The sequence below is a fragment of the Euprymna scolopes genome, chromosome 11, assembly GCF_053919585.1.
Source record: "Euprymna scolopes isolate OS-2025 chromosome 11, ASM5391958v1, whole genome shotgun sequence".
Classification (NCBI taxonomy): domain Eukaryota; kingdom Metazoa; phylum Mollusca; class Cephalopoda; order Sepiida; family Sepiolidae; genus Euprymna; species Euprymna scolopes.
The window spans coordinates 89,835,715-89,849,970 of record NC_136492.1 but is presented as its reverse complement, the minus strand read 5'-3'; positions in this window follow the sequence as shown (position 1 = coordinate 89,849,970).

The window sequence follows — 14,256 nt, the reverse complement described above, 5'->3', positions numbered from 1 at the left end:
TAAAATAAATAACAATGATTTAAAATGCCTCTTCTACACACCGGCAAAAACTTTTGCACCTGTCTCAGACATTTTACCAATCGGATTCTCTCTTTTTTTTAAATCTGTAATTTGTTTGTCTCTTTTAAAACTTTATATTCCCTTGTATTGATCTCTCCGCCCTTTTTTATACCACTCGTTCCCCATATACCTTTGTAAAAGCAACTCGAGGATAAGGGTTAGTGAGATTTTGAAGATGGATGATGGAACCGTATCATAAAAAATTAAGAACTATAATTGATTCACAGGACGACATGACAGATATTTGTTGACATTGGATTTGAAAACGACCATGATGTAATCTATATGGGACATTATCGCTGTAACGTGTTCCACAGATAAAAAGTTATTGGAAAGAAACTTTGTTCATGGAAGTTCCGCTTCATTTTAGATACAAAGAGGAAAAAAGAAGAGTTCTTTGCAATGGTGATAGTAAGACGAGTTATTTTGTTTTGTAAAAGTAAAATCTCGTGAAAATTTAGAAAGCCATTTTTAACATGGCGAGGAGAAATTTTGGTAATTCTTTTATTTGCCTGAATTATAGTTTGAGTTTAAGGTAAGTCCATTGACCTTAATGTTTATTTTACGGAGGTAGAGGATTGCATCAGGAGTTAGGTACTATCTGGAGCAGTAGAATGACCCAACCATTTTCTAGTGGCTTTACCAACGGATTTGATTCGTTTTCCATTTTAGGTCTGGGGTCAAAGTCACTTCCTTTCTCATTTTCTCTCTCATTCTACCCCTCCGTTCTTTTCTTCATTTTTATTTTTAATGCAAATATCTGTCTTGCAGGATTCGTCAAAATACACATGTGTAGAGTGATTTATTGATTTTAGCTTTACTGGAAATTTAAAATCAATAAATACTTATTATTTCATCATTATTACAAGCAATTGAAGATTTTGCTTTAAGCAAAATCAAATAATAAAAAAAAAGACAATTAAATGAATCGTTCGGCATCGGAAAATAGGCATCAAATTTCACGATTCTGATACCGATTTCGATACCTCCAAATTTTCCGATTTTTCCGATTCCCGAGTAATCGTCCTAACACTTATATATATATTCCATTATATATATATATATATATATATATATATATATATATATATATATATATATATATATATATATATATATATATATATATATAAACGGCCGGGTAGCTCAAACAATAATGTAACTTAACAGAAAGATACGGTAATAAAAAATAAAAAATAAAACGCATACTTGCTTTACAACAGTATTGAGCACTTTCTTCACTTTTTATTAATTACCATTTCCACTATATTTCATTCCATTTATATATATATATATATATATATATATATATATATATATATATATATATATATATATATATATATATATATATGTGAGAGGGGTTTACATTATTTCTTTCTTTTATCAATATGAGAAATGCTTTCTGTCTTATTGCGTAAAATCTATAACTCTGGTAATTTTTAAACGCCTCGTTGAAAACACAAGAAGTCATTATTGATCAGGCATAAAGATTCAGGCCACTGCACATGCCATAACGCCTTCAATGTATGGCAGAGTTATGATGAGGTTGATTTAGTTCACTGTCATATTGGTAATCAGGTTTAAGCCATTTATTTTATCCGTTGGTTACGTATAAGCTGCAAAAGTGTTGGATAGAAATGTACAAAATTTTGCACGATTATTATTATTATTAGAAAGAATTAAAAATTATACAGCGTACGTGGAACGATGAAATTGTCGCCCTAGAAAAGACGGTATCATTCATTAACAGTTTGATGAAACCGGTTTTTTTTTCGTTGCAAACAATCTACTAGTAAGCCTATTGTGTAGAAATCCAGAGACCGATGAGATCCTTCTAGCATGTCTGAAAGTGACACAGTGTTCAATGAGCGAAAATTCCTGTCTGTCATAAATTGAAATAAATGGCTCTCGTCTTGGGGAGGCTCTATGTATTGACGAACTTCTAAGTCTGGCCTTTACTCCTGATCTGAAATGGAACACGCACATCAAATCTGTTGCCAGGACTACTGGGGAAATGGTGGGAATCGTCCTACTGTTCCAGTTTGCTGATGCAGTTCTCTACCTGTTTAAGAGCCAAGTACATCTAAGGATGCAGTACTGTTGCCAAATATGGGCAGGAGCTGCGAGAAGCATCTTATCCTGTCTTGACAGAGTTCAAAATAGACTTCGTAGCCTACGGGGAGATGTCCCTTTCTCTTCCCTGCAACCTCTTTCCCACAGAAGAGGCATTGCGAGCTTGCCTCTACTTTATCGTTATTTTCATGGCAAGTGTTCGTCTGAGCTCCAATCTATGCCCCCTCCCGTCCCGACTTTCACGAAAAACACTCGTCTAACTGAAACCCCTATCAATAATTTACCCCACTCTTTATCCATACCTAAACCCAAACGTAGATCCCATGGACAATGCTGCTTTCTTAGAACTACACGCCTGTGGAATTCTGTTCCGTTTTCCTGCTTTCCAACTGACTACAATATGGTTGTCTTGAAGTCTAACGTGAACAAATTCTTGATGAGCAATCCCCTTAAGTAATCCAATTTACCAAATTTCCACTACTAAAAGATGACTACGACATGTTCACCTGGACCACTGTACACTCATTAACCCTCTTTCTACCGATCCAAGTTATGACAACAGGACCATTGCCAGCACCATCAAAATGCATCACTGGATTATCACGAATAACAGGGACGTGTCTAGGATGATGAAAACAAAGCTTTCGGTTACGGTTATGGTCTTTGGTGTGGTTTCAAGTGAAGGTCACATCATGCCACCGCACATCTTTGAAGTCAGCTTGAAAGTCAGCACCAAAGTGAACCTGGATATGTTGAAAAGTGTGGTGATCTTCTAATGCATTCATGTTGCCGCTGGCAGACCCTGAGTGTGATAACAGGATTCGGCACCGGGGCACAAATCCATAGAGACCCAAGTTTGGTTTCAGATGAAGTGCTACGACTTTGCACACTTCTCTCACTGCCCCCTCCTTCCCCAACCTTAACCCGCTGAACTACTTCGTTTGGTCATACGTCGAGAACATTACCAACGAGCTTATTATTATTTACTCATTAGGAGTAGTCACACAAGCCATCATCAAAGATGGCTCTTTGAGAGCAACTTATGGTGTTCCCTGGAGTCTGAGTGACAAGTCTCCCCAGATTTCTAGTACTTTCCACGTTTTTCAATAACCTTTGCAAAAGAATTTGCGATATCGCAACAGTCGCTTACCATTGATTTCTCGTTGGCGGTGACACGTGGTCTTCACTGGAATTTGGGTGGTAATAAGCCTCCCCAAGGTCTTAGTCCTCTTTGCACATCCAGTGGAGGTCTGGCTAGTGCTTTCTCTCCTCGGTCTTTCCAGCCTCATTGACCTTCATTATTTGGTATGGTGCCAGTTTATGTTGACACTCACAGAGGGAAGAAGGGGGAAGGGCAGTATTTTTCAATTATATATTTTCAGTTTTCATGATTCCATGTGATGTTTCTTTTGTTTAGCATTTCTAACCGTTTCTGTGTCCAATTTGTGTGTAGTTTATGTGTGGTGTTAGTCTCCACATTCAAGGGGTTTCCTTAATATTTCTGCAATTTTCATTATTGAAATTTGTTGTATCTTCTCTGTCATCATTCCGATTCAAATCTCTCCTGTTATTTTTTCAAAGAGTTTCGGTATCGTTCCTAGCGCTCTTACTATTAGTGGTGTTATATTTACTTTCTTCGTTCTTCAGATCCTTTTGAGCTCTCTGGCCAGTTCCGTGTTTTCGCTTCGCTTTTCAGTCTCCTTGATCTTCACTCTGTGGTCTGCTGGAACGGCAAAATCTACAATCTGACAGAACTTTTTCTTATTGTTAACTATTATGACATCTTGTCTTCTTGCTTGGATAGGCTTATCTATTTGTATATCCATGTTCTTTAGGATCTTGTGACTGTCATTTTCCAGTACTGCTATCGGTTTGTATTTGTACCATTAGTCTGTGTGTTCAAGATGCAATTGCTTTTTTTACATAGGCATCACCACTTATCAAGGCCGATCGGCCACTAAAGGATAAGGGTTAAAGAGTGTGGTGTAGTCAAAGGACAATATAGTAATCAATAGTAATGGAAGTTCGGTAAATTTGTTAACTTAAGTGGAACGGCTCATCAGAAACTTGTTCACTTTGGACTTGAAGACTACCATATTATAGACAGCTGGAAAGCAGGAAAACGGAAGACAATTCCATAGGCGTGCAGTTCTAAGAAAGAAGCTTTGATCATGGAATCTATGTTTAAGTTTAGGCACAGATAAAGAGTGGGGAAAATTATTGATAATGTTTTCAGCTAGTCTAGTGTTTCTTGTGAAAGTTTGACGAGGGGGGACCATAGATTGAAGCTCAGTCGAACACTTTCCATGAAAATAACGATAAAGCAGAGACAAACTCGCAACATCTCTTCTGTGAGATAGAGGTTGCAGCGAAGAGAAAAGGACATCTCCCACCAGGCTACGAAGTCTATTTTGAACCCTATCAATGCAGGACAAGTCTTTTCTAGCAGCTCCTGCCCAGATGTGGCAACAGTATTCCATCCTTGGACGTATCTGGCTCTTATATAGATAGAGAATTGCATCAGCAGTGAGATATCTACTGGATCGATAGAAGGATCCGACCATTTTTCCAGCGGCCTTGGCAACAGATTTGATGTACGTGTTCCATTTAAGATCAAGAATAAAGGTCAAGCCCAGAAGCCTGTCAAAACTTGAGGCCCCCCTTGCTTGCATAATTGCCAATGTACTGCCTTCCTCACTTAATTAATTTTTTTTAATAACTATTTTTATATTCTTTTTGGGCTAGTTTGCTGCATTCACTTATTATGTGGTTTATTGTTTCATCTGTTTGTCCGCAAAGTCTGCATCTGCTGTTTTCTTGTGTCTTGTGGTTTTTGCGTTTATGTGATTGGTTCTAATTTCCTTATCTTGTGCAACTGTTATTAGTGATTCAGTTTCCCTCTTAAGGTTTCCTTTTTGTAACCGTGTAACTGCTTCTTTTCCCATTTTTCTTTCCTTGTCTTATTCGTTGTCTCTTTTTCTATCTTCTTCTTCACTGTCTCTTGCTGCAGTAATTATTCTTTCGGTGTTCTGCATTATGTATTTTTTCTAATCCTTTTTTTGTAATTTGCACAGTCTTCTATACAGACCAGCCCTCTTCCTTCGTCTTTCCTTTTCACATATGATCTGTCAGTATCACCCTTCTGGTGTAGGGTATTGTGTATCGTCATGAGTTTTCTGGTCAAGGTTCCTTAGTTCTTCTTTGATCCAGCTTATAAACGGCCCAGAGTATATTATTAGTGACACTGCCTACGTGTTTATTCTTTTAATTAGGTTTCAACTATTTATTTTAGTTTCGAGGAGCTTTCTTGATATTCTAAAGTATTCCTTTCCTATTTTCTCTTTCATTTCCGCGCACAGTACCCAAGATGGCCGACCTATAACAACGTGGGGATGGAATTTCTTTTTCCAAACGAACGCACCAGGTTTATCATGTACAAAATTAACTTTTTATTGGTAACATCGGATGGAAATCACATCCGACGAGTTGATGAGAAAGAAAATTTTTATGAAAACACAAAACATAAAATTGTCATCACATTAACGAAACGGCTGTAATGAAGAGATCCAAGATGAAATAAAAAAAAGTTATATAAAAGAAAAAATGTAAGTCTTTGAATGTCAACCAAATTTTGTACTTTATATACATACTAGCGGAGGTAACCGGCGTTTCCCGGGTGTTTAGAGATGTGTGTGTGTAAGGGTGGGGGTAAAGAATAAGCGAAGTAATAACCCTATTTAAATATTAAAAAAAACAATGTCAAACTTCCTAAAAAATCGGAAAACCCCATACCAAAAAAAAAACAAACACACAACAACAACAAACAGCTAACAAACGTAAAACTTATTTGAAATAGAAAAAAAGCAAAAATAAGGGTAGAAAATGATAAACGTGTTCGGAAAAACAAAAACAAAAAAACACAGCGAAAAGCGAAAAAAAAATGGCATAAATAATCCTTCGATTCTGTTAAGTCCATGGTGCGTTTCACCCAGTGGAAACATAGAACGAAAAGGAACGTTAAAATTCCATTCCAGTTTTTTTAAGCAACTACAAAACGAAATAAAACGGGAATGATGTTTTATATGTTTAGTTTATAAAACAGAAATGGAAAGAATCATTTTTTTTAATGTAAAAATGTTTGGGGAAAAATGGTAAGTAAGCAACGTAAAAGTAAGCGTAGGGTATAAATTAATGTTTGTGGGAATGTTGCTATCTGTTAATTCCGTGGTGCGTTTCACCCAATAGGAAGCATAGAACGGAAAGGCACGCTGAAATTCTATTCCAGGTTTTTTAAGCAACTACAAAATAAAGAAAACCCAAACCAATGTTTCTTCGTAACGGTGTCCCGTGTGAATGATCACGCAACGGTGTAAGTGGTGATGGAGTTAGGAGGAATTAATTAGAGAGAAAAGATTTTACTACTTCCATTGATTTTAACTGATTTTGGCAGTGGACGCTCATCAGAAAAATATAGGAATCTACGATTATCGAGGAAGTGGAGAGGTAATATGCTTATAAAACACCTCAGATAGAGTTTGTGCATATTACATTTGCATGAAATGTCTTGATTTTTAATCCTACTAAGGTCAAAATCAGGGGGGGGGGAATGAGTTCATTTTATATATATATAGGGATATATATATATATATATATATATATATATATATATATATAACCCGATATATACTATTGGAGTAATGGATGGCCCCTATTTAAGGTCAACGTCATCAGTATCAGCACTATAATTAGTCTAATATTTCCAATTAAATATGATATGTAATTTAGTAGGGTATTGACTCGGTATTTGGGCGAAGGGTTGAATTTCACTGTGTTAGGAGTTTATGGTCTAGTACAACCCTGGGGAATATGTATGATTGGTTGTTATTGAGAACAGGCTACATAATATATTATGAGTTGGAGTATATACACAACACGTAAATAATTACAGACACGACACAGATACATTACATACACACTTGTTATATAGACCAGCTATTTGGAGGTTGAAGTTTCAATCCTCAGTGCGAGCGATACAAAAAAAAAAAAACATCTGCGAATTACTTGTGACTTCTACCTGATTATGGCTTACGGAAGGAGAGCAAGTTACACCATGGATTAAATATAGGGTTCCGTCCGAAATTCGACAAAAACAATTCCGAAGTTCGACAAGAGACACCTGCAGAAGATCGGGGCTTACACCGAATGAAAGATCTCTTCATTAAGTATGCATACTTTACGGATCTTTCTTGTATTTGAAAAATTGTAAAGGTTGAGGGGGAGGAAGGTTGCATTACAGAGAAGAAGTCTGCGAGGACATGACACAGATTAGGTTGGATAAGTCTTCCGGGTTTGTAATTTTATAATTATTTATAAATAAAAAAAATATTTGTCTACTTTCCAATCGTAACATTTCAGTATTTCATCCGTCACCATTGTAGATAAAATCGAATACAGACCATATGAAATATAATTCTTTGTTATGATTTTTCATTGGAGGAAAGTGTCTTCAATTACAGGACTGCACGACGAAAACAATCGCCGTATCCGGTGAAGAATCATACAAAATGTTATGTTTGTGAACTGTGTGATTGAATATGTATATACAACCGCTGCCCTAAGTATGAAAATCACACGTTATGTAGAAGAACACTTTATAGATTCACAAGTATATAACATAAACGTTTTAGATCAATTATACATACGTTTAGAGATACACGAGGCATATATGCAAGAAAAGAGGAACATATTAACCACTAGACGATAATCTACACACACATACACGCATGCGCGCACACACACACAGACACACACATATATATATTTAGTCATCCATATACAGTACTGTTTCGCTTTTTCACAGCTCATTAGTGCGGCTAGACAAGCAACTATCTCGAGCCAAGATCTAGACCCAACCGCCCAAACGACAGTCGGAGCTTCTAGCCATTGCGCAATTTGGCTGCTGTTATGCCGTGAGGGAATTAACAATGTTTTGACACTGTCCAAAATACCTAAGCTCAATTTGTTTACACAAAGAGCATATATATATATATATATATATATATATATATATATATATATATATATATATATATATATATGAAGAGTATAAGAAGGCTTTGGCAATGCAGAGAAGCGGATGTTAAAATGATGTGATGTATGGACAAAAATTGACAAATGAAAGAGAGTTTTGTAGATTACGTTATTTTTTCTATCTTCTTTTATTAATATATTTTTCACTTTTTAAACATTTCTTTTGGTCCTTTTCTTTCTGAAAAAAATATATTATTGAAATATCAAAGGCTACTACCATCCCGGTTATTTCAAATATAAAGTCTATTTTTCAAGCAGTAACTTCCTATAATGTGACTATTTCTTTGCACAGAGAATTTGCGATAAACGCAGATTCAGTTTGAATGAATGCCAAAAGTCGACTGGCTTGAATAACCAACATCTCCCTTTGTCTGCTTCGTTGGGATCCACTCTCCTTTTCACTTCTGGAAACAAGTCAGGGTTTTCATAGGAGCGTATTAACTCAATACTCACAATTAATGAAAATCCTTTCAAACCCCAAAAGCAACAAGCCTATGTCAAAGTAACAAACTTTATGAAAATGGCGACCGAACCATCGGAATCAGTTCACCAAAGATCAAACCAGGGGCACATTGAAGAGCCCAAAGACGTATGCTCCACCACCGTGCCTTTAGCAGAGGAAGGTGAAACAAAAAAGAATATTTCAAAACACAGCCTATTCATCTCGTGCGTATCTAAACAATGTCATATTGTCTATTCATCAGAAAAATATAGGAATCTACGATTATTCACATTAACAAATATATAGACATACACATCATTGCCCCTCGTGTCTTATATTAAATTCCAAATGATCGTTTCTGACTAAAATGACATTTATCTTGTAAACTTATAGTCGTATCAATGCTTCGTTATATAATCATGCTTTCCTTATTTTTCTTAAAAAAATTGTTCATGTTAAATTAGCACTTTTTTTTACAAAGGTGTCACAACTTATTAAGGCCCGATGGCCACTCGAGGATAAGTGTTAATGAGTGTACAGTGGTCAAGGGTAACATGTAGTCATCTTTAGAAGTTGAAATTTGGTAACTTGGATTACTTAAGAGGATGGCTCATCAAGAATTTGTTTACGTTGGACTTTAAGACAACCATATTGTAGTCAGTTGGAAAATAGGAAAACGGAACACAGTTCCACAGGCGTGCAGTTCTAAGAAAGCAGCTTTGTTCATGGAATCTACGTTTAGGTTTCGGCACAGATAAAGAGTGGGTTAAATTATTGATACTGGTTTCAGGTAAACGATTGTTTTTCGTGAAAGTCAGGATCAGATGAGCACTTTGCCATGAAAATAACGATAAAGCAGAGGCAGGCTCGTGATATCTCTTCTGTGGGAATAAGGTCCCAGGGAAAAGAAAAGGGCACCCTCCCCCACTAGGCTACGAAGTCTATTTTGAACTCTGTCAAGGCAGGATAAGCTGCTTCGACTAACTAGTGACCAATATGCTTTATTCTATTCGTTATTATGCAAATTTTATAGACAATTTATATTAATTGTTGGTGTGGTACTTGACAATACATAAAACTGTCATCGTCGTCCAAAAATGGCCAGAGACCACGCTATAAGTTGTTATACAGAGTTGCTGTTGGTGTTATATTGATCAGTTAGCTGACACAGTGCAGTTACTCTCTTCCCAAATTTTTTATGACATTTATACCGACTGAAAACGAGTCAAATTCATTAACAGACAAAGTATGTGTGTGTGTGTGTGTGTGCGTGTGTGTGTTCATATATATGCATATACATATAAAATTTCTACTTTAGAGACATCGGGTTGGGTTATAGCTGGTCACGACGATCACATCCCTTATTCGAGACGAAAGTAGGTTCATTCCACTGTCAGATTTCGTTGCGGTTTGCTTGATTTGTGTTAATAAGACTTTCTTTTGTGCGGCGCGTTTGCTCAGTTGGTAGAGTGCTTGCCTCGCATGAAAGAGGGTCGGGTTTCGAATCCAGAATTCAGATGTGTCTAATCGATGAGTCCAAATGAGGGCGAAACTCGAGTCTTGGTTTGTTAGCTTTCATGGCTCTTGTGAGCTGCGACGTTGTCTGGCTATGGAAATAATTATATATATCGATGTATATATATGTATGTATACATATATGCATATATAACTATAAGTAAATATATATATATACATATATATACATATATATATGTGCAAAAATGTTTGGAGATGTACGTATACTTGCATATAATATTTAGCGAGTCACAACACGTTGAAACGTGTTTGCAAATGCATTAAAAATGATTAATAAGAAATAATGTAATGGGCGGTGATGAATAGAAAAACTTGTAGGCGTCGATCGAATTAGAAAAGAACTGGAGTTCATAAGATGCGATCAGTAAAACTGCGTGTTCAGATATAAAAGTGTTATTTAAAACCTTAAGTGAGGCAGGCCAGCGAAAGTGCTATTTCGAACTTAATCATGAAAAGCATGCTAATATGCTATTTCTGACTTAAACTCCATATTGAGATTTCCGAGTAAACAGTACAGACTAATAAAAATTAACGATTTAAGGCTTTCGTGTGACAGACCAACGAAAATGCGATTTTAAACTTAAATATGATTAACTCAACGAAAATGTGATTTGAAATCTAAGTATGACTGACAGCGAAAATGTTATTTGAAAATGATGTTTGACTGACTCAATGAAAATATGATTTCAATCTTAAATATGACTAACTCAACGAAAATGTGTTTGAAAATGATGGCTGACTGACTCAATGAAAATATGATTTCAATCTTAAATATGACTAACTCAACGAAAATGTGATTTGAAAATGATGGCTGACTGACTCAATATAAATATGATTTCAATCTTAAATATGACTAACTCAACGAAAATGTGTTTGAAAATGATGGCTGACTGACTCAACGAAAATATGATTTCAATCTTAAATATGACTAACTCAACGAAAATGTGATTTTATATTGATGGCTGACTGACTCAATATAAATATGATTTCAATCTTAAATATGACTAACTACACCGAAAATGTGATTTGAAAATGATGGCTGACTGACTCAATGAAAATATGATTTCAATCTTAAATATGACTAACTCAACGAAAATGTGATTTTATATTGATGGCTGACTGACTCAATATAAATATGATTTCAATCTTAAATATGACTAACTCAACGAAAATGTGATTTGAAAATGATGGCTGACTGACTCAATGAAAATATGATTTCAATCTTAAATATGACTAACTCAACGAAAATGTGATTTTATATTGATGGCTGACTGACTAAATGAAAATATGATTTCAATCTTAAATATGACTAACTCAACGAAAATGTGTTTGAAAATGATGGCTGACTGACTCAATTAAAATATGATTTCAACCTTAAATATGACTAACTCAACGAAAATGTGATTTTATATTGATGGCTGACTGACTAAATGAAAATATGATTTCAATCTTAAATATGACTAACTCAACGAAAATGTGTTTGAAAATGATGGCTGACTGACTCAATTAAAATATGATTTCAATCTTAAATATGACTAACTCAACGAAAATGTGATTTTATATTGATGGCTGACTGACTCAATGAAAATATGATTTCAATCTTAAATATGACTAACTCAACGAAAATGTGATTTTATATTGATGGCTGACTGACTAAATGAAAATATGATTTCAATCTTAAATATGACTAACTCAACGAAAATGTGTTTGAAAATGATGGCTGACTGACTCAATTAAAATATGATTTCAATCTTAAATATGACTAACTCAACGAAAATATGATTTGAAAATGATGGCTGACTGACTCAATGAAAATATGATTTCAATCTTAAATATGACTAACTCAACGAAAATGTGATTTGAAAATGATGGCTGACTGACTCAATGAAAATGTGATTTGCAACTTAAATATGACTAACTCAACGAAAATGTGATTTGAAAATGATGGCTGACTGACTCAATAAAAATGTGATTTCAATCTTAAATATGACTAACTCAACGAAAATGTGATTTGAAAATGATGGCTGACGTACTCAATGAAAACGTGATTTGCAACTTTAATATGGCTGACCAGGAAATATGTGATTTGAAACTTAAGTATGACAGACCGACGTTTGTCTGACTTATATATACCTGTAGTTTATCGAATGATAGTTAAGTTTACCTCTTTTCCAGGATGAGAGTAGCACGTATGACTAAATAATCCAACCGTATTCATTAGAATGTCATGTTGGTTTTTCATTCTTGCCAGAACTTTAAGGTAGTTCATGGATAGTAATTTGTTAACTGTTTACCGGGTTCATATCTCGCTTTCACATTTCGTAAGAGAAGTTAAACAGGATCAAACTGATGATGGAAAGTAGCAGAGAAAGAATATGCTGACCTTTAATGCATCCAAAATAAACCTTCTATTTTTCACCATCAGCGCACTGATCCCTCCTTAATCCCAATTGAAATGGACTACTTCCGTCTTTATGAAGCATCTTGCTGCTTTATCTGACCTTCACTCTTGACCTGAAATAGAAGGTTTACATTAGATTCGTTGTCAATGTTACTGGTTGAAAATGGATGAATCATTCTACCAAAAGGAAACTCACTCTGTAAATTTAGTGAGCAGAGCCATTTTCCATTCCTTATTTCCTCTTCCTGATAGAAGAGACGTAACGAACCTGTCTTTGCTCTATCATTATTTTCATGGCAAGTGCTCAACTGAGCTTCTATCTATGTCTCTCCACTGCAGAACATTCGTATCGCACACTCGTCTAGCTACAAGAACTGTCAATAACCTCCCCTGTTCTCTCTCTGTGCCTAGAACTAAACGAAAATTCCATGAGCAACGTTTCTTTCCTAGAATTATTCGTCTGTTGAACGTAATACTGCAGGGCTGTTCTCTACTGACTATAACAGGGCCGTTTTAAAGTATAGTGTAAACAGGATCCTGTTGCGCCGTCCTCTTAAATAATCAAACACTACCTAAGTTCCACAATTACCGATTATGACGATGAGGTCTCACAGGCCACCTTACCCTAATTAATTCTTATTCTTGAGTTGCTTTTGGGCCTTGATAAGCAGTAACCCCGTCCCTAATAAAAATCCCCCCCTTGATTTAAATTTGACCTAATCTTACACCTGAAGTTTAATTGGTCTCACAATTCTTGATCTATTCTTGAAAATTTATTGACTTTTCTAGCATTTGTGTTAACGTGAATGAGGCACCATGTCAAATGCCTTCTTATAATCTACCTACTTCATGATATGGAATTACCGTATATTTCCGCGTATAAGGCGACTGTCAGATAAGACAAGGTACAAAATTTTAATAAGTTTATTACATATCGATTGTATAAGACGACTGCTAAATCACGAAACCATGTTTGTTTAGTCTAAGCTAGAGATTGCAACACCCGGTATCTTATAAAATATTGGTTTTTAAAGATGATCTTTTAACTTTAAGGATCGTCTTATACGCCGAAATATACGCTAGTTCTTTGCTTGCAGTTTATCAGAATAATTGTATCAAACAGAAGCTGACTTTTGGTGTCACGTGATCCTTTTTCGTAGCCTTTATGTTCCTTAGACAGTAAACGGTTTTGTTCCAAATGACCATAATTTTTTTAATATCATTATTGGTCACTACTAGAAGTTCCCACATAGGTCATTATCATAGATGACTTACTGATAATAACCGGTGGTGTTCCCTGGAGTTTGGGTGACAACAAGTCAGCACAGTTTTCTAGTTATCTCCACCTTCTCCAATTTACGAGCCCTCCTTGCCAAATGTTCACAAAAAACACTCTATTAGTTATAACCAATATAAAAAATTCCCCCCACCTTCTATCTGTGCCTAAACTAGACGCAATTTACCTGAACAATTTTAGAACTGCCCACCTGTGAAACACTGTTCCACTGGTCTGCTTCCCGACCGACTGCAATATGATAGCCTTCAAGTCGAATGTAAGCAAGTAAGCTGTCTTCTTAAATAATCCAAATTCTACTCAATCAATCAATCAATCAATCAATCAATCAATCAATCACGACACTACCACCTTACA